Source organism: Euprymna scolopes, chromosome 42, assembly GCF_053919585.1.
Source record: "Euprymna scolopes isolate OS-2025 chromosome 42, ASM5391958v1, whole genome shotgun sequence".
In the NCBI taxonomy this organism is placed as follows: domain Eukaryota; kingdom Metazoa; phylum Mollusca; class Cephalopoda; order Sepiida; family Sepiolidae; genus Euprymna; species Euprymna scolopes.
In genome coordinates, this window is record NC_136523.1 from 23,070,167 (window position 1) to 23,088,862 (window position 18,696).

The 18,696-nt window shown below is 36.9% G+C and overlaps 1 protein-coding gene across 2 annotated transcripts in view; it reads left to right on the top strand.

Annotated features, from left to right (window-relative positions):
* The window catches only part of LOC145266960 (pyruvate kinase-like), a 97,748-nt gene that overhangs the window by 24,440 nt on the left and 54,612 nt on the right, over nt 1–18,696 (top strand). The gene's annotated exons all lie outside the window — the stretch shown is intronic.

Here is an 18,696-nt window from a genome sequence, read left to right on the forward strand (position 1 = left end):
GGGGGTAAAAATAAAAAATAGAAAAGATTAAAATGATAAAAACTAAAATAAAATCTGCAAATTTATATCAAAATGAGTTTTTAAGGTCGAAATATGTTTTTGTGTTTTATGTGTGTGTAATACTGTTTTTTTTTTTTTTTAACGGATCTTTTCAACCGAGATGTGTACTGAAGAGAGTTAAAAATCATGGAAGATAGGCCTGGAGAAAAGGAGAATAGTTTAAGACCCGGCCATGTTTCTTTAATTTATTACGATCCGGATTTATTTTGCAGTTTGGATAATTATTGACCTTCAGTTGCAATAAAAAAAAATGGCGAATCGGATCTTTATTACTTTCATCTGTTTGTTTGTTTGTTTGTTTGTTTGTTTGTTTGTTTGTTTGTTCCTTTGCGAAGAAGAATAGATTAAGATCTTCATTTGAACTAAAAAAAAAAAAAAAAAATCTGTGTCGGATTTTTTATTACTTTACTCTTTCTTTTTTGTTTGTTTGTTCCTCTGTGACGGAGTCTCAGACAACGTGCGGGTCCGAGGTTTGATATGTAGTGGCCTGGTTAAAGTGTAACGGCCATGTTACACTCAGAGGAATATTAAACGTGGACAATATTAGATGTGTACTGAAGATAGTTAAAAAGAATGGATGATAGTTTTTGGATTAGACGCAGAACAGTTGAAGTAGCAGGTCCAGTTCATGGAAAGAATAGACCTGTAGAAAAGCAGATAGATTAAGAACTGGCTGCGTTTCTTTAATTTATTACGGTTTGTATTTATTTTGCAGTTTAATTACGTTTGGATAAATGTACATTTTCCTTTTTCATTACGTTTATTTTATTTTCTAAACATTCATGAATTCTGGCGTAACAAAGAGGAGCAGGAGGGGTGATCTACTCTGGAGGCACATGCCAGGGGGCAGCATTTTGAGGGGGGGGGGATAGAAAATAGCAGAAAATTAAATAATAAAGAGCTAACAAAAAATCTGAAGTTTTGGTACTTGTACAGCTTAATAAAGACATTAAAAAATTAAAATATCAAAAAAAGGTTATATTGTACATATCCGTTATGGAATGAAGTTCTCCGAAAAAAAAAAAATTCACTTAATTTCATCAAGTAGTTTTTATTTTTATTTTTTTTATTTTTTATTTTTTTTACAGCGAAAAATCCATTTGTTATGATACCGAGCAAAAGGTTCGATTTTTAGGAAGAAAAGCTAATAATAAAGATGGGGAGGGAGTGTCGGCGCTTTAAATTGAGTTATCTCCCCGTGGCGTGTTCTAAAAATCCAAACAAAAATTTTTAGATTCAAAGATGTCTACCTCCAACGTGCTGTCATTAAAGCGTGTTTTCCCGTTGAAAAAAACAAAACAAAACAAAACAAAAAAACTACTCAATCAAATTAAGTGAATTTTTTTTTTCGGAGATCTTCAGTTCATAACGGATACGTACAATATAACCTTTTTTTTTTTTTTTTTCGATATTTTCATTTTTTAATGTCTTGATTAAACTCTACAAGTGCTGAAATTTTATATCAAAATGAGTTTTTAAGGTCGTAATATGTTTTTGTGTTTTATGTGTGTAATAAAGTTTTTTAAACGGATTTTAGATCCTTGATTGTAACTCCATGAAAATAAATGTTTTGAGAACTTTTTTTTTTTTACATGGGGGTCACCACTTATCAAGGCCCGAAGGCCACTCAGGGATAAAGGTTATTGCGTGTACAGTAATCAATGAGATAGTATTGTAGTAATCATTAGTATTGGGGGTTTTGATAGAGTGTCTTACTTAAGGGGGCGGTTTGTCAGGAGTTTGTTTATGTTGGACTTGAAGACGTCCAAGTTGTAGTCAGGTGGGAAACAGGCAAGCGGCAGAGAGTTCCACTGGCGTGCAGTTCTAAGAAAAAATCTTTGCTCATGGAATCTACGTTTTGATTTAGGCACAGATAAAGAGTGGGGAAAATTATTGACAGTAGTTTCAGCCAGACGGGTATTTCTCGTGAAAGATTGGCGAGGGGGGGACGAGGGATTGGAGCTCAGACGAGCACCTGCCATGGAAATAGCGATAAAACAAAGACAGGCTCGCAACGTCTGTTCTGTGGGAGAGAGGTTGCAGGGAAGAGAAAAGGGCATCCCCCACTAAACCACGAAGTCTATTTTGTACTCTGTCAAGGCAGGATAGGCTGTTTTTAGCAGCTCCTGCCCAGATGTGGCAGCAGTACTCCATCCTTGGACGTACTTGGCTTTCTGGAAGTTTGAAGGTTAACGGATTATCAACGGGCAGTGGGGGAAGGAGAATATGCAAATCTTACGACCGCCCCGGGTGGCAAAAATAGTTGCTACACCACTGTCCGGCTCACAATTAAAATTAAATAAATTATATGATACTGTGATGTGGTCCTTGGCCTAGATCAAGGGTTGGCAACCTACAGCTTGCGGAATGGATTCGGCCTGCAAAGGGATTTTGACCAGCCTACGAGCCTAATTACCAACGATTCTATTTTTAACATGAGAGACGAGTCTTTTGAATTCAACAAAAGGCTGCTCTTTCTTTGATCCACTCAACTGAATTTGAATGCTTCGATGCAAACACACGTTCAAAACCCAATTACCTCCATTAGCAATTGGGTCCATTGCTAATTGAAGCGTGAACAGTTTTGTAAATGCAAAATTTTATAACAAAACATTTTTACGCAAGAGATAAGAATATAAAAGTTATTTTCAGTCGTTTATGCACATAAGTGCTTCGTGAAGAAAGTTGAGTTTGCAGTCATAGGACTTGAAAATGTGTAGTTGATAGTGTGAATATATATATATATAAGTAATATACATTTTTTTTTTTTATTCAATTTTCACCCCAAACAAGGCACAGTGCCACTTTGAAGCAGGGGGCTACTATCAGGGACTTAATTAGCGGGGTCATTATGAAGGGAGATGAGTAGAAAGATGTTTGTTAACATTACACTTGAACTTCTGCATATCATTGCAGTTGGGAAAGCAGAATCCCGGAAGGGAGTTCCAAAGACTCGCAGTTCTGGGGAAGAAACTATTGGAGTAAAAGGCTTTCTTGCACCTAGGGATCTCTACTGTAAAGGGATGAGACTTAGTAGCTTGTCGGGTTTGTCGGGGGTAGTTACGTCGTGGAGGTACATACGTGAGTGTATGTGTGTGTGTGTATGTATGTTTGTGTGTGTGTGCATCTATATATCTATAAAAATGAAAGTGTCTATCTGTCTGTCTGTCTGTCTGTTACCAATATATAAATGTATGTATGTATGTTTGCATGTCTGCCTAAAACCTTCAACTAAGCCGACGGATTTTCACAAGATCAGTATCGTTTTGAAGCTCGACCTTTCAGACGACAAAAACCACCAAACCGGAAGTGACTTATGTTTAAATTAAGGCAATCAATTTTTATTTTATCAATTTTTCATTTTATCCTTTGTTAATCCCTTTTTCGTTTAAAGCACACCCTCCTCCTCGTCCGCGAAAATAACCAAGACGGCGGCAATACGATTGAGCTCATAAAAAGTTGATTTTCCTCTGTAAAAAAACAAAAACAAAAAAAACAAACTTTTTGCCACATCTGGGCAGGAGCTGCTAGAAGTAGCCTATCCTGCCTTGACAGAGTACAAAATAGACTTCGTACCTTAGTGGGGGGGGGATGCCCTTTTCTCTTCCCTGCAACCTCTTTCCCACAGAAGGAACGTCGCGAGCTTGTCTTTGTTTTATCGTTATTTCACAGCAAGTGCTCGTCTGAGCTCAACCCTGGGTCCTCCCTCGCCAATCTTTCTCGAAAAACACCCGTCTAGTTGAAACCACTGTCAATAACTTTCCCCACTCTTTATCTGTGCCTAAATCAAAACTTAGATTCCATGAACAAAGCTTCTTTCTTAGAACTGCACGCTTGTGGAACTCTATTCCGTTTGACTGTTTCCCAGCTGACTACAACTTGGTTGTCTTCAAGTCCAACATAAACTAATTCTTGATGACCCTCCCCCTTTAAGTAATCCAATCTACCAAGTTTCCATTAATAACGACTACTACGATATTATATCATTGATTACTGTACACTAAATAACCTTTATCCTTGAGTGGCCTCATGGCCTTGATAAGTGATGATTTTTTTTATGAGAACTTTATTCTATAACGGGTACGCACAACAAAGTTCTTTTTTAATATCTTCGTTTCATAATGCCTTTGATAAACTGCACTAGGTGTATCAATTTTTGTAGGAAGTTTTGACACCCCTAACACGAAACGGCAAATAAAATAGAAAAAACTCGTAATTTCTCTTTTAAAGGTGGGTTGTTTATTTTCTTAATGGATTATGCTTCCAAAATAGACTATTAAAGTTGTATAAAAAGTAATAGAAATATTTTTTTTAAAATAGTAATGAAATTAATCAAATTTTACGAGTTCAGTATTTTTCAATTTTTAAACTTTAAAAATCTATCAAAATTTTTCTATTGATTCAATTTTTACGATATTTTCAGGGTCAATGTGAAATTTTATGCTCTTTCCAATAAACCGAATATAATATTTTAGACAAACGTTTTTTTTTTAAATTCACGCCCCCCCCATTTTCAAATGTCTATTAAAAAGTAAATAATTAATTTATGTACCAAAGTTTTATATACCACAAATTGAAGATAAAAGATCAATAAATAATATATTCAAATTTAAAACAAAAAAATAGTGTTTTTTAGAAATTTACCTGTAAAGTCCGAAGTTTAAAATCTTTTATAAAAAAAAAACACGTTGTTTTTTTTTGTTTTTTGTTTTTTTGTTTTTTTAACGAAACCTTGGTCCTTGCTCCTTTAATTGAAAAAAAAAAAAAAATTAGGGCTTGAATTACATTTTTCGAGGAGTTATAAGCTTCGAAAGATAGCGGGTGGAATTATTCAATAGTTTTCACGAAATTTCTGACACTGCTAAAACTGCACAAACACCCAAAAAATAAATCAAAAGAATGCTAAAAATAAATTTTGAAAGAAAGAAATTGTATTTTATTTTTATTTTAAATCAACCCTTTGCTCTTCCCCCCCCCCCCATAAAATCGGGTAAGGTTTATGCGTCCCAATATGAATTCGTTAACAGCAAAATAATAAATGACCGTATGTTATGTTGATAAATTGGACTATTATTCTCATCTTGAGTGTTATTAGCACAACGTTTCGGTCGCTGCAACCTGCGACCTTCTCCGGGTGTTGAAAACATGCTTCTTTTCCTACTAAGGGGAAAAAAGGGGGGAGGGTTGGCTCTGTATTACAAGAATTCGCACCGTTTGTTTAAGGGTGGGTCCATAGACCATAAAGAAGGTTCAATCATCAGGGGTCACTGAGATATTTGTTAAAAGTTTTTCTATGGCTCAATTTTTCGCGATATCTATACTAATTTCTGATATTAGTGAAAAAAAAAGTGTTTTACGAAACAGAGGATCGATACCCATGCGTATTTTTTTTTTAATTTTAATTTTAATTTTTTTCTTTTTTTATTTATTAACACCCAAGATGAGAATAATAGTCCTGTAGGGGACTAGGATATATAAATACCCCAATCCCGTTACAAAAGAATAATGAAACGAATGGAATTGAAGGAAACAAAGACTCAATTGATGGATAAGATAAACGTGTCGTTTATTTACTGTTGAAAGAATGAACGTTCATGTCCGCGCGAGTGTAACCAATGTTCGTTGCAGGGTAGGTGTTGTAGCAAGAATAGGAAATATGTGTTCATCTCACTATCGTTTGTTCGCGCGTGGGAAGAGAAATAAGTGTTGTAGTGGAAATGAGAATGATAGTCCAGCGTGTAGACAAAGAAGAGGATATGAGAGTTGACGTCAGTTAGTAGTCAGCTACGCGAAGGTGTTCTCAGGGACCAGTAGTAGATAGAGAGAGAAAGAGTGTGAATGTGTACATACGGTCTGTTAGCTCGTGCCCATACATAGTAGTAAGTGGGCGTGAGGTACCGCGTGTGCGTGTGCCGAAACGGCGGCGGCTAGCGCGCCGACCAGCCACCTAGGAGGCTAGTTTCGAAAAGGAAGAAGTCGGTTGTTGCTCTTTGTTTTATACTTGTTTCCGGTGGTGATTTGCGCATGTGTATATTTCCTTAGAAAGCGGAAGTGACGTCGTCCATGTGTGCGTTCGTGTGCGCGTGTGTGAGTACATATGTGTGTGTTAGCGTGTGTATCCATGCATGTGAATGTGAGTGTATGTACGCGAATGTGAATATGTGTACATGTGTGACGTGGGTGCGTATGTTTGTGTACGCGTATGTATATGACATAGCTTGAAATGTGAATGTGTGTTTTTGTGTGAGACTTGAAAAAAGGCTCGTACAGTCCTATTAATCAACATAAAAAAAGCATTCAAGTCTCATCTAAAAAATTCAGAATTGCAATAAATGGCCTTATTTAGATTTAAGGTCACAGATAGAAACAAAACAACGACGACTCATCAGAGTGGCTAAATCTAGCGAGATTCAGCCACTCTGATGAGTCGTAGATGACGAAACACGTGCCAGTGGATAATTATATTTTAAAAACAATACGTATGCCGCTCCCCATTTGGGGGTACCAAATTGGTCAAAGGGAAAATTATTCCTAACTCACATTTAGGTAAAAATGCACTTTCATATGAATAAACAGTATTTTGGCAAACAGTATTTTGTATAGTTTTTTAGTTTGAATTCATTTTCCCAAACTTAACGTATCCAACAGCGAGCTCGGTGCCATTTGTCTTTTTCAAGTATACCGATAAGCACTGCATGTTTTTTGAACCAAGCAAACATTTTACATTAAATAAAAACACTAAAAACCTATCCAGTTAGGTAGGAAAGTAACTTATCTTGTCTTTGATTATAAAAAAAAAAAAAAAACAGAGCTTGCATTAAATTTTTCTTCATTATGCGAAAAGAGATATTGTAGAAATTTTTTTGGGTTTGTTTTACTGTACACATAGATTCGAAAAAGTTGTCACAAAACAAATATATAACAAATAAATGTTATCAAAGGCAAGATAAGTTACTTTTCTACCCAATTGGATATGTTTTTAGTGTTTATATTTAATGTAACATGTTTATTCAGCTCGAAAAACATAGTGTTTACCGACGTATTGGAAAATTTAAAATGGCAGCCGACTCTCTCTTTGAGGCGGTAAGTTTGGGAAAATGAGTTATAAATAAAAAAAAAAAAAACAGACAAAATACTGTTAAAAACTCGCTCAATATATGTTACCGTGACATAGGCTGACATATATTCGGCGGCTTTTTAACAATATTTTGACTGTTTTTTTATTATAACTCCTTTTCCCAAACTTACCGTCTCCGAGATAGAGTCGGCCGTCATTTTGAATTTTCCAATACATCGGTAAACACTGTATGTTTTTCGAGTTGAATAAACATGTTAAATTAAATATAAACACTAAAAACATATATTTGTGACAACTTTTTCGAATCTATGTGTACAGTAAAACAAACCCCAAAAAATTTCTACCCTATCTCTTTTCGCATAATGAAGACAAATTTAATGCAAGCTCTGTTTTTTTTTGTTTTGTTTTTTGGATAAATTACGTAAAAATTTCTCACATTGCAACCCTGCCGTTTACACCATGTATTGTATCTGCACCCCACTGCACTGCCCATGCCGCATAGTGCTTGTTTAGATTTGAAGGTGCTAATTTAGATTTAAACCTAAAAAATTTGTTAAAATTTTTTAACAAATATCTAAAAAAAAACCCCAAAAAACAGAAAGCATTCATTTCCAATTTCGCCCCTGTCTTATAAAAGAATCTACAGTTGATTTTACATGCCAGGCCTTTCTGCTTGTGCGGTGATAAAATTTCTCAAATGCACTTGTGATGTTACGTTGTATAAAAGTGCTAACTTGGGTCAAAATCAGACTTCCTTCTTAAACTGAATTTTTTCGATTATTGATTTTCGATACTTATCAGAGCCATTCCGATATAAAACCTATGTAAGAACACTCCCATACACATCAAGTACTTTTGTGTGAAATCATTAAAATCAAAAAAAAAAAAAAAAAAAAAAAGAATCAGCCCAGTCGGTTCTACAATTTGTCGCCCCTAAAGAAAACAAAACTACAGCTTTATTTCAAAACTTTTATTGAAAAAATCAATTCAGATAACTTGATTATGTAGTAGAGCTGACATCTATTCAATGTAGCCGCCTTCAGCCTCAATCACTGTCTTGATACGGATTCGGAATTGGGAGTATGCCATTTTTACAGGCGCCGGCAGGAGCTCGACGAATACTCGGCAGATGGCGGCGATCAGGATGGCTTTGGTGTTGTGGGAGGTTATGTTGGTGATGTTCTCGACGTATGACCAAACGAAGTAGTCTTGCGGGTTCAGGTTGGGAGAGGTGGGGGTCAGTGAAAGAAGGATACAAAGTCGTAGTACTCCTGAAAACAAACCTGGGTCTCATTGGACTTGTAATCCGGCACAGTTCTGCTGCCACACTCAGTCTACCAGCGGCCACCTGCTTGCAGCAGAGGATCACCACACTCTTCAGCACATCCAGATACACTTTGGTGTTGACTTTCAAGTTGACTTCGAAGATGTGAGGTGGCATGATGTGGCCCTCACTTGAAACCACACCAAAGACCATAACCATGGCTAGAAACTTCATTAAGCCGTCCTCTCAAGCGTTGAACCATCCAGATTTGCATTTTGAGGGCAATGGTCCTGCTGTCATATCTTGGATCGGTAGAGAGCATGAGTTGTACAGCGGCATATCTCCGATCTCACTCGTTGAACATTGTGTCACTTTGAGACATGACAGAAGGCTCCTATCGCTGTTGAGACTTGTACACAACTAGCCAACTAGTAGATAGTCTGCAACAAAAATAGAGAAATCCGGTTTACATCAAATGGAAATGGAATCATTTCGTCTTTTCTAGAGCAAAAACATTATCATTCCACCCTAAAAAAAGGAGCGAACTCACAACCGCATGCACACAGATAAACTGCCTTCTATATAGACATAAATATTAATAAGATATATATACATATTTCTGTGGAAAATACTTTATTTCATTTTAATATATACCAATCCTTATTTAAGAAGCTCAATGTAATTACAGAGCAATATAGTAAATAAATGACAAAAGACTATATTCCAAAGTTCATGATGTGACCATCTTATTATTTATTCCTTTAATTCAGTTGACATTTACAATTCTTGACAGTGTCTATCTCGTAGCGCAAAATCAATCACTTATCGATCAGTGAATCTATTTTGCCCTTAACTTAAAATCCGAAAATTTGCAGCTTCTCTCCCAATGTAAGCCTTCTACTCTAATAGTTTCTTCTCCAGAACTGCTAGACTTTGGATTCCACTTCCGGTTTCCTGCTTCCCCAACTATACTGACATGCATAAGTTCAAGTGTAATGTGAACAGACATCTTCCTGCTCAACTCCCTACGTAATATCCCTGCAACTCAGGTTCCTGATAGTAGCCCTTACACCAAAGTGGCACTGTACTTGTTTGGGGTAAAACTGTAGTAATAATAATAAGAATAATAATAATAATAATATATATATATATATATATATAATTTCACAACAACACTCGCGTTCGCATTTAGAAACTGTGAACCGGGAGTGCTCTTTCGATTTCGGACAACGGGCAAGTTATTCAACCTTGCTCGTTTCAGGGCCAGATCGAAAACATTTCACTCACTTGTCAGGGAGCTGCTGTATGCTGACGATGTAGACTTCGTCGCACACACGGCAGAAGATATGCAGGGCATCATGGACCGCTTCTCCAGGGCGTGCACTGCCTTTGGCCTCACAATTAGCCTGGAGAAAACCAAGGTAATGTTCACCCCAGCTCCAAACAGCCGCTACGAGGAACCGGTCATCTGTGTAAATGGAACGAAACTGGGCACCGTTGATGACTTTGTATATCTTGGCAGTACTATATCGAGCGACGGAACCCTCGATAAGGAAATCTTAGGAAGGATCAATAAGGCAAGTAAGGCCTTTGGTAATCTCGAAAAACGAGTGTGGGCAGACAGAGCCCTGACCTTCAAAACAAAGATAAAGGTATACGAGACTTGTGTACTACCTATCCTCCTATATGCCTCGGAAACATGGACGACATATCGCTGTCATATCAAGGCTCTGGAAAGATTCCACCAGACATGCCTACGCAGGATATTTAATGTCACCAAACAAGCTCTCTTGTCCGATGAAGAGGTGCTCAAGAAGGCGAGCACATTCAGCATAGAGGCTCGAGTCTTTCGAAACCAGACTCGATGGGCGGGTCACGTAGTGAGAATGGAGGATTATAGGATACCTAAGCAATTGTTCTATGGGGAGCTTGAATTTGGCAAACGACCCAATCACAAACCTCGGAAAAGATACAAAGATGTAGTTAAGGGAAACCTGCGGGCACTTGGCATAGAAATAACAAGGTGGGAAGAGATAGCTGAAGACTGGGAAAGTTGGAGGCGCTACGTCTATGCGGGATGTGAGAATTTTGAGGTTTTGAGAGTTGAGCACGCCACTATAAAGCGAGCCTTACGAAAGCGAGAGGATACAGGGGACTTTGATCTCGACCCCGCGTACTCGTGCGGGATATGCGGCAGGGTGTGCCTGTCAAAGGCAGGCCTCAAGAGTCATGGAACTACGCACGCGGGACATGAACTGGGAGCACGGGAGGGAGGGGGGCGGTCACCAACAAGGTTATCCTGCAGAATATGCGGCAAACTGTGCAGGCCGGGTGGGGCTATGTGGAATCATATGCGGACTCACTCACACGCCATCGTATCGTGAGGGTTGGCCGTCTTCTGTAAAGAAGTGGCAGTCACCATATATATATATAACGAAGCCATCTCTGACTCCATTAGCAAGGACCAAATCCCCACGGCCAACGTCAAATGGGAAATATCGTTGAAATAAAAACATTTACTTTTAAATGTTTTTAACATCTGTCAGATCTAATGTTTATAATATCCTGATCTTCGCATGCGAGCTGAAGTGACCGACTTTGTTTCAACTGTAAAGTGCTCAACGATAAGAAACGAGTTTCTTAAAAGGGGCTGACATAATATATATAAACATATATAACATGACATAACATATATATCTATAAATATATATATATATATATAGATAGATAGATAGATAGATAGATATATAACTATGTATATATATATATATGTATATATTCAATTAATTAATTCAATTAACTTTCTGTAAGTTATATATTTGGATTTTACCGTCACTGGATTATTTATCTTCCACCAGACTATCCATTCGTGTGTAATCACCTTTTTCTTCACCATATTCCCTCTGCTTCACTTTTTTTGTTATCAAGTAAGATCTTTGACTTACTTATTGTTTCATCAAATACTTTTGCATGCAAAATCCGATCCCACATTTTGCTATTTCCAACTCTCTGATAAGAAGGAAAGTGTTTCTTTGAAACTCCGCAGATTAAGGACTATCCACTTATCTAGTGCTTCCTTTTCAGATTAAATATGTTTTTAATTCATTTCAAAGTGTTTTTAACTAACATGTTTTATTAACTGTTTGCTCGTATATATAAGTATATATATATATATATATATATATATATATATATATATATATATATATTAGTGATTAGTGAATCTCTTGACAAAGGCTTCCTTTCTAGGGCAATTGCTCTTGACATATCAAAGGCCTTCCACAAGGTATGGCATAAGGGTCTACTTCACAAGATTTCCAGCTACGGTATAACTGGAAATGTTTTCTCAATCATTAAATCATTTCTCTCCGATAGGCTCATAAGAGTAGTGGTAGATGGACAAAAATCGGAGGCCTGCAATATAAATGCTGGAGTCCCTCGGGGTCAATCCTGGGCCCAACTCTCTTCCTGATCTACATCAATGACCTCCCTAAACACATACTTAAATCATTCGTTGACATCTATGCTGATGACACGACCATCTATGGCAACACATCAAAGGCTGTAAATGACAAAGTTCTCTCTGATTCTCTCTCCTCTGATCTCGAGCGCATGGTTCAGTGGGGGGAAATGTGGCTGGTTACCTTTAATGCATCCAAAACCAAACTCCTATCCTTACATCATCAACGCTCTGATCCCCATCTGGCATCAATTGTGATGGATGGCTCTCGTCTGGGTGAGGCCCCGTGTTTTGACAAGCTTCTGGGTTTGACCTTTACTCCTGATCTGAAATGAAACACATACATCAAGTCTGTTGCCAAGGTCGCTGGAAAGATGGTGGGATCCTTCTACCGCTCCAGAAGATATCTCACTACTGATGCAATTCTCTATCTATATAAAAGCCAAGTACGTCCAAGGATGGAATACTGTTGCCATATGCTGGGCAGGAGCTGCTAAAAACAGCCTATCCTGCCTTGACAGAGTACAAAATAGACTTCGTGGCTTAGTGGGGGATGCCCTTTTCTCTACCCTGCAACCTCTCTCCCACAGAAGAGACGTTGCGAGCCTATCCTTGTTTTATCGTTATTTCCATAGCAGGTGCTCGTCTGAACTCCAATCTCTGATCCCCCCTCGCCAATCTTTCACGAAAAACACCCGTCTAGCTGAATCCACTGTGAAAAATTTCCCCCACTCTATATCTGTGCCTAAATCAAAACGCGGATTCCATGAACAAAGCTTCTTTTTTAGAACTGCACGCCTGTGGAACTCTGTTCCGCCTGCCTGCTTCCCATTGGACTACAACTTGGATATCTTCAAGTCCAATGTTAACAAATTCCTAATGAACTGCCCCCTTAAGTAAACACCTCATCAAATCTCCGCACTAACGTAATGTACTTGCAATAACTCTTATCCCTGAGTGGCTTCCAGGCCTTGATAAGCGGTGATCACTGTGTAAAAAAAAAAAAATATATATATATATATATATGTATAAGTATATATATATAAGTATATATATATATATATATATATACTTATATATATATATATAAGTATATATATATATATATATATATGTATATGTATATATATATATATATAAGTATATGTACATATATATATAAGTATATGTATATATATATGTAAGTATATATATACTTATATATATATTAGTATAGATATATATATATGAGTATATATATATATATAAGTATAGATATATATATAGAGATATATATAATATAATATATATATATACACACACACACACACACATATATATATATATATATATATATATATATATATATATATATATATATATATATATATATAGGGTGACCAAAAAAAACGGGTCCCAACTCTAATTAGGCCCCGTTTCTAAGTGTTTTGTTTGAACGAAATTTAACACTTTATTCTTTGTCCCAGCTCCCACTGGTGTCTTGGTGTACTCATGGTCGTTGATTCTGCCATGTCCTGTAAAATAATGGAGATATCATTTTTTTTTTTTAATGTCACGTTTTTTTTATATCACGTCTTTTTTAATGGATGACAAAAGTCTATATTCCAAAGTTCATGATGTTGACCATCTTACAATTTATTCCTTTAATTCAGTTGACATTTACAATTCTTGACAGTATCTTTACAGAATTGGTACTTCTAAGATTGTGGATATCATGAACTTTGGAATATAGACTTTTGTCATTCATTATTATTCTCTGTAATTGCATTGAGCTTAGTATATATTATAAGGAAATAGAGTATATTTCCACAGAAATATATATATATATATATATATATAGTCATCCACATACAGTACTGCTTCACTGTTTCACAGCTCATATATATATATATATATATATATATATATATATATATACTAGCATGGGTGCTCGGCGTTGCCCGGGTGTTTGGAGGTTTATGCTGAGCAAAAAAAAAAATGACTTTGACCCCTATTATGACCCCTTAACATTTATTGTTTTGGGCTCAAATCAAGTTATTAAGTTAGATCCATGTCCAAAGAACCTATATCTAAAATTTCAAGTGTGTAGACCCAAAATTGTCGGAGGGGTTTGGTAGAGTTCTCAAAGGTCAAATCGTTGGAATTTGACCCTTTAACAGTCAAATTTCTGGCCGAAAACCGATCACAAATTTTCCCAAATCTCAGTACCTTGTATATCAAATTTCGAGTCTGTAGACTTCAAATTGACAGAGTTATTGCTAGGGAAATGTACATAGACAGACACACACATAGACAGATACACAAACACGTTCACTTTTATAGATATACTAGCACGGGTGCCCAGCGTTGCCCGGGTGTTTGAAGGTGTATGTTAAGCAAAAAAAAAAAAAAAAATGGGTCAATTAGTTAGACATATCTGAACCTGAGTTTGAAACTTGAGCCACTTGCATGCGAGGCAAGCACTCTGCCAACTGAGCAAATGCCCCTCTCACAAAAAATTATATTAACTAACACTGATCAAGCAAACCGTGCCAGAATCCGACTGTGGAATGGACCTATTTTGTCTTGACAAGGGACGCAGTCATCCAACCAGCTAATAACCCCAAGTCGATGTCTCACAAGTAGGAATTTTCAACTGGCCAGGACGATGCCATCCAGCAATGCTAATCTAGCGAGCAATCAGTGATAGAATTTTCAGAATATGAGAGATTATATTATTATTGCCACAGCTAAATAACAACGCAGTCTACAAGAGCCATGACAGCCAGAAACTGGAAGTCCGAGACTCGAGTTTTGCCCTCATTTGGGCTCATCAGTTAGACATATCTGAACCTGGGTGTTCGGGGCGTTTGCTCAGTTGGCAGAGTACTTGCGTCGCATACAAGAGGCTCAAGTTTCGAACCCGGGTTCGGATATGTCTAACTGATGAGCTCAAATGAGGGTGAAACTCGAGTCTTGGACTTCCGGTTTGTTGGCTGTTATTGCTCTTGTAGGCTGCGTCGTTGTTTGGCTGTGAAAATAATATATATATATATATATATATATATATATATATATATATATATATATATATATATATAAAATTTAATTTAATTGTCATCCATTTTTTAAAAGATGGAATGGCCCGATCGTTGCAGACAAGATGAAAGCAAGCAGGGTCCGTGTTTTATAATTATATATTTGCATTCTTATTTACTCATAGTTTCTTTAGATTCATTAGTTTTATATATATATATATATATATATATATATATATATATATATATATATATATATATATATATATATATATATATATGAGATGTTTTAAAATTGTACATTACTCATGTAGTTTTAGATTCCCTCATTTAATTCGCTTTCATTGGTTTTACATGATTTATGAGTTACTGAGGTTACTTGCCCTTTTGGCTAGGAACAAAGTGTAGTATCTGTTCCGATAACACACATCACCTTTTCTGCCTTAGGTCAGTGGAGGAGAAATTCTACATGATCGAAACAGTTTGTATTTCCCCCCCCCCCCTTTTTAGAATGTCCCTTTTTAGAGAGCTGGACTTTATCCACATAAAAATCCGACCTTGTTACTAAATCTGCTGTCGTGGGGAGGCAAGTAAATTATTTTAGTTTTATATGATTTAAAGTGTGTGTGTGTGTGTGTGTGTGTGTGTGTGTGTGTGTGTGTGTGTGTGTGTGTGTGTGTGTGTGTGTCTTGGTGGACCGTTTCTAATCGTTCAGATGTAGTGATCTTACTAAAAAATGGGTCAACAGTTGATTTTTATTTGCTTGTTTCGTCCTCCTTCTCAAAAAAAGGCTAAAAGCTTTGAAATGTCACATACGTCCTTGACTTAAATGACATTCAAACCAGACGATAAAGATAACTGGCTTTCTTTTCGTTCTTTCTTTTCTTTTTTTTTCTTTTTTATCTTATCTTTATTTATTTATTAGCAATTTAAAATCAGATTATGCCCGTAAAACATTTTCATATCACTTAGCCTTAGCCATGGTGTTGAAAACATGTAAGCCATTTTTGAAATTGCCTTTCCTTGACCTTCGTAAACAGCAGGCCTAGCCACTGAAAAATGACGTCACGCCTGAGGTCCAAGCAAGTCAGATCTGTCGAATATTCAGACGGTCGATAATGAATGAGAGCTTTGTACAAAAAAGTATATATTAGAAAGCTTTAAAGCTTGCATTGGAAAAGATAAAAATAAGAAAGGCAATTTATATTGAAAATGAACTTATTCAATATTAAAAGCAGAACCAAAATAAAAAGTTAATTAAAAATGGAAAAGTTGTGTGTTGTTTCTTCGAAACGAAATTATGTATATAAACATTTTGTCGTTTTGTGAATTTAAAAGCTTAAAATTCGTTTATTATTTACTTTTAAATACGCATTAAAAAAAAAAAGAAAAGAACACGATTCTCTTTGAGAAGGGATTATTGGTTGTTTGGTTGTTTTGTTTTACGGCATATCAACCCTTTTCAGGTTATTTAATGCCGAATCTGGTGGTTTTGAAGAACGATTTTTTAATATAGTATATTTGTTTTTTAAGTCGTATTCTATTTAACCCATAGTTGAGACCCTAACACGTACTACCACTCCGAGTCAGAGTGGACCTGGGAGCAATGGCAATTAAAGGGTGGCTGCACACTCCCTAAGGCCCGCAAGCTGGGGCCTCACCATCGGATATAGTTTAAGGTCATATCCAGGACCGAGAAGGGATTAGTTTGTAGGATTGTGTGAGGTAGTCACTAGATTGTAAGGGTGTGAGTCGGTGTCCACCAATTCATAATCGGGATCTATCAATTTTTAAGACCGAGGTTGCAGGTGCAAGAATCTCTAAAAGTCGAAAGTAGTAGAGTATTTCGTGGGACCGTTAAAGGTAAATTTAACGAGATCTCCGATTAGCAGAGGGTTTCCACCAAATCACATCCTCACATATATAAAAATAAAAACATGAATAAATCCGGAAAATAACGACACTTGACAAAGAACTCCAGATCGCTATAAATAACAAAATACCAACAAAATAGCAAAATACCAACAACCCATGTACGACATGAAAAGAAACTGGAATCCTAAGAAGGTATCAATCATACAAGTCATTATAGGAGCAACTGGGTTAATGAAAAAGAATTTCAAAAACTATCTGGCGAATATACCCGGTGAACCAAGTGCAAGAGAGATACAAACAATAGCACTTAAAGGGACGGTTAGAATCTTAAAAAGATCTCTCGGTTCGGAGTAACTAAACCAATGGGAGAATGTTTAGCATCCGGTAGAATGCCCCATCCCTAGCAAAAACAAAGTGATAAGAAAATTAAAACAAAAATGAGTGTCTCGTGGAGAAGGGCATAAAGTTTTAAGATTACTGATTTTTATGAATAGTGGGACCCACGTGGTTATTATTATTATTTTTTTTTTTTTGAGGGGGAACGGAAAGTCATTAAACCATGTAAGCGTCATTCATTCATGTGTGTGCATGTTTATCACACGAGAAAGCAGTAGTTCGAAATAACATTGTTGAAAAGAAGAAATAATTCTCGTTCGATATGGTAACTTTCCATGATGAGAATTAAGGTGCAGGACGCGTGCAAAGTCATGTTGGGTGATGTAACATCTATGGCCTCTGTGATTATGAAAAGGATTAGGGGTGGGAAAGGATGCCATAGAGGCCACAACCAAGAATACCTGAAATGAATAACGTTGGAAGTGTGTAGATTCTGACTCCATATAAAGATAGACGAATATCGAAGGTTGAAAACCGATTTTATTTACTAACAACAATTTGTATTAGGAGAGGCAAAGTGTTCGTAGGATGGAATGTGATTTAACAAAGGAGATGAATGTTCGTAAAATGTTTGTAGGTATGTATGAATTGACAAGGAATGAATGTTCGTAAAATGTTTGTAGGTATGTATGAATTGACAAGGAATGAATGTTCGTAAAATGTGACTTATTTTTTGGACGATGGAATGGGTTAGGGTAGGCCGGTCATCCTGCTGTCGGTAATGCGTGTCCCGGCTTGTAACTGGAAAGCGAGTGACTTCTTTCATCAGCGCTAGCAGCCCGGCATCTTCGTCGTCTTTCTCCTCCTCACTCTTGGTTCCCTAAAAACCCTCGTTTTATAGTGGCAAACTGGCTCCCAGCGACTATGATATTTCAGGTGTTTATTTTAGGCGCGGAGCTCTGCCATTCGTCGTTAATTATTTTGTGGTTATCTTATTTTTTTCTTCCCAAGCGGAAGCGATGTGTGGAGCCATGTGCAAAAGACGATTTTTCATTTTGACTATCATGGTGGATGCGTTAACATCAGGTTCGCTGCTAATTTTCATCATGTTCCCAGACATCTCACAAGGACCGAGTCCGGCATATGTGCTGAGGGCAGGCAGCAGTGATGTTTACTCATAGAACTGTATCCTGGACTGCTTGAATTTTGGTGGCTAAAACCTTATATAGAAGTGTTCTGGAACATTCCAGTCTGTTTGTCGTATCACTGCGCGTGGAGCGCAATATAGTCCCTTTATCGCATGTGTGTGTGGATGGGAAAATTACAACATTGTGTGGCTGCATGTTCTGATATCCGTGGGCATTGAAACAGTGATTGCTATGAAAATGTCTCTGCCGAAAATTTGTTCCGACTCTATGCAGCGGCCACTACAAGTTTAGTACAGGGAATTCCGATGGGTCTGCTCAGACATTTTTTTGTAGATCAGAATGCGCTTCCTCGGGGGCGTTGACTTTTCAATCCCACTTTCCGACACTTGTGTCACATTTCTCACTGTGGGAGAGAAATAAATACCTCACTTAGAAAAGTAGTGATATGACGGGGGTTG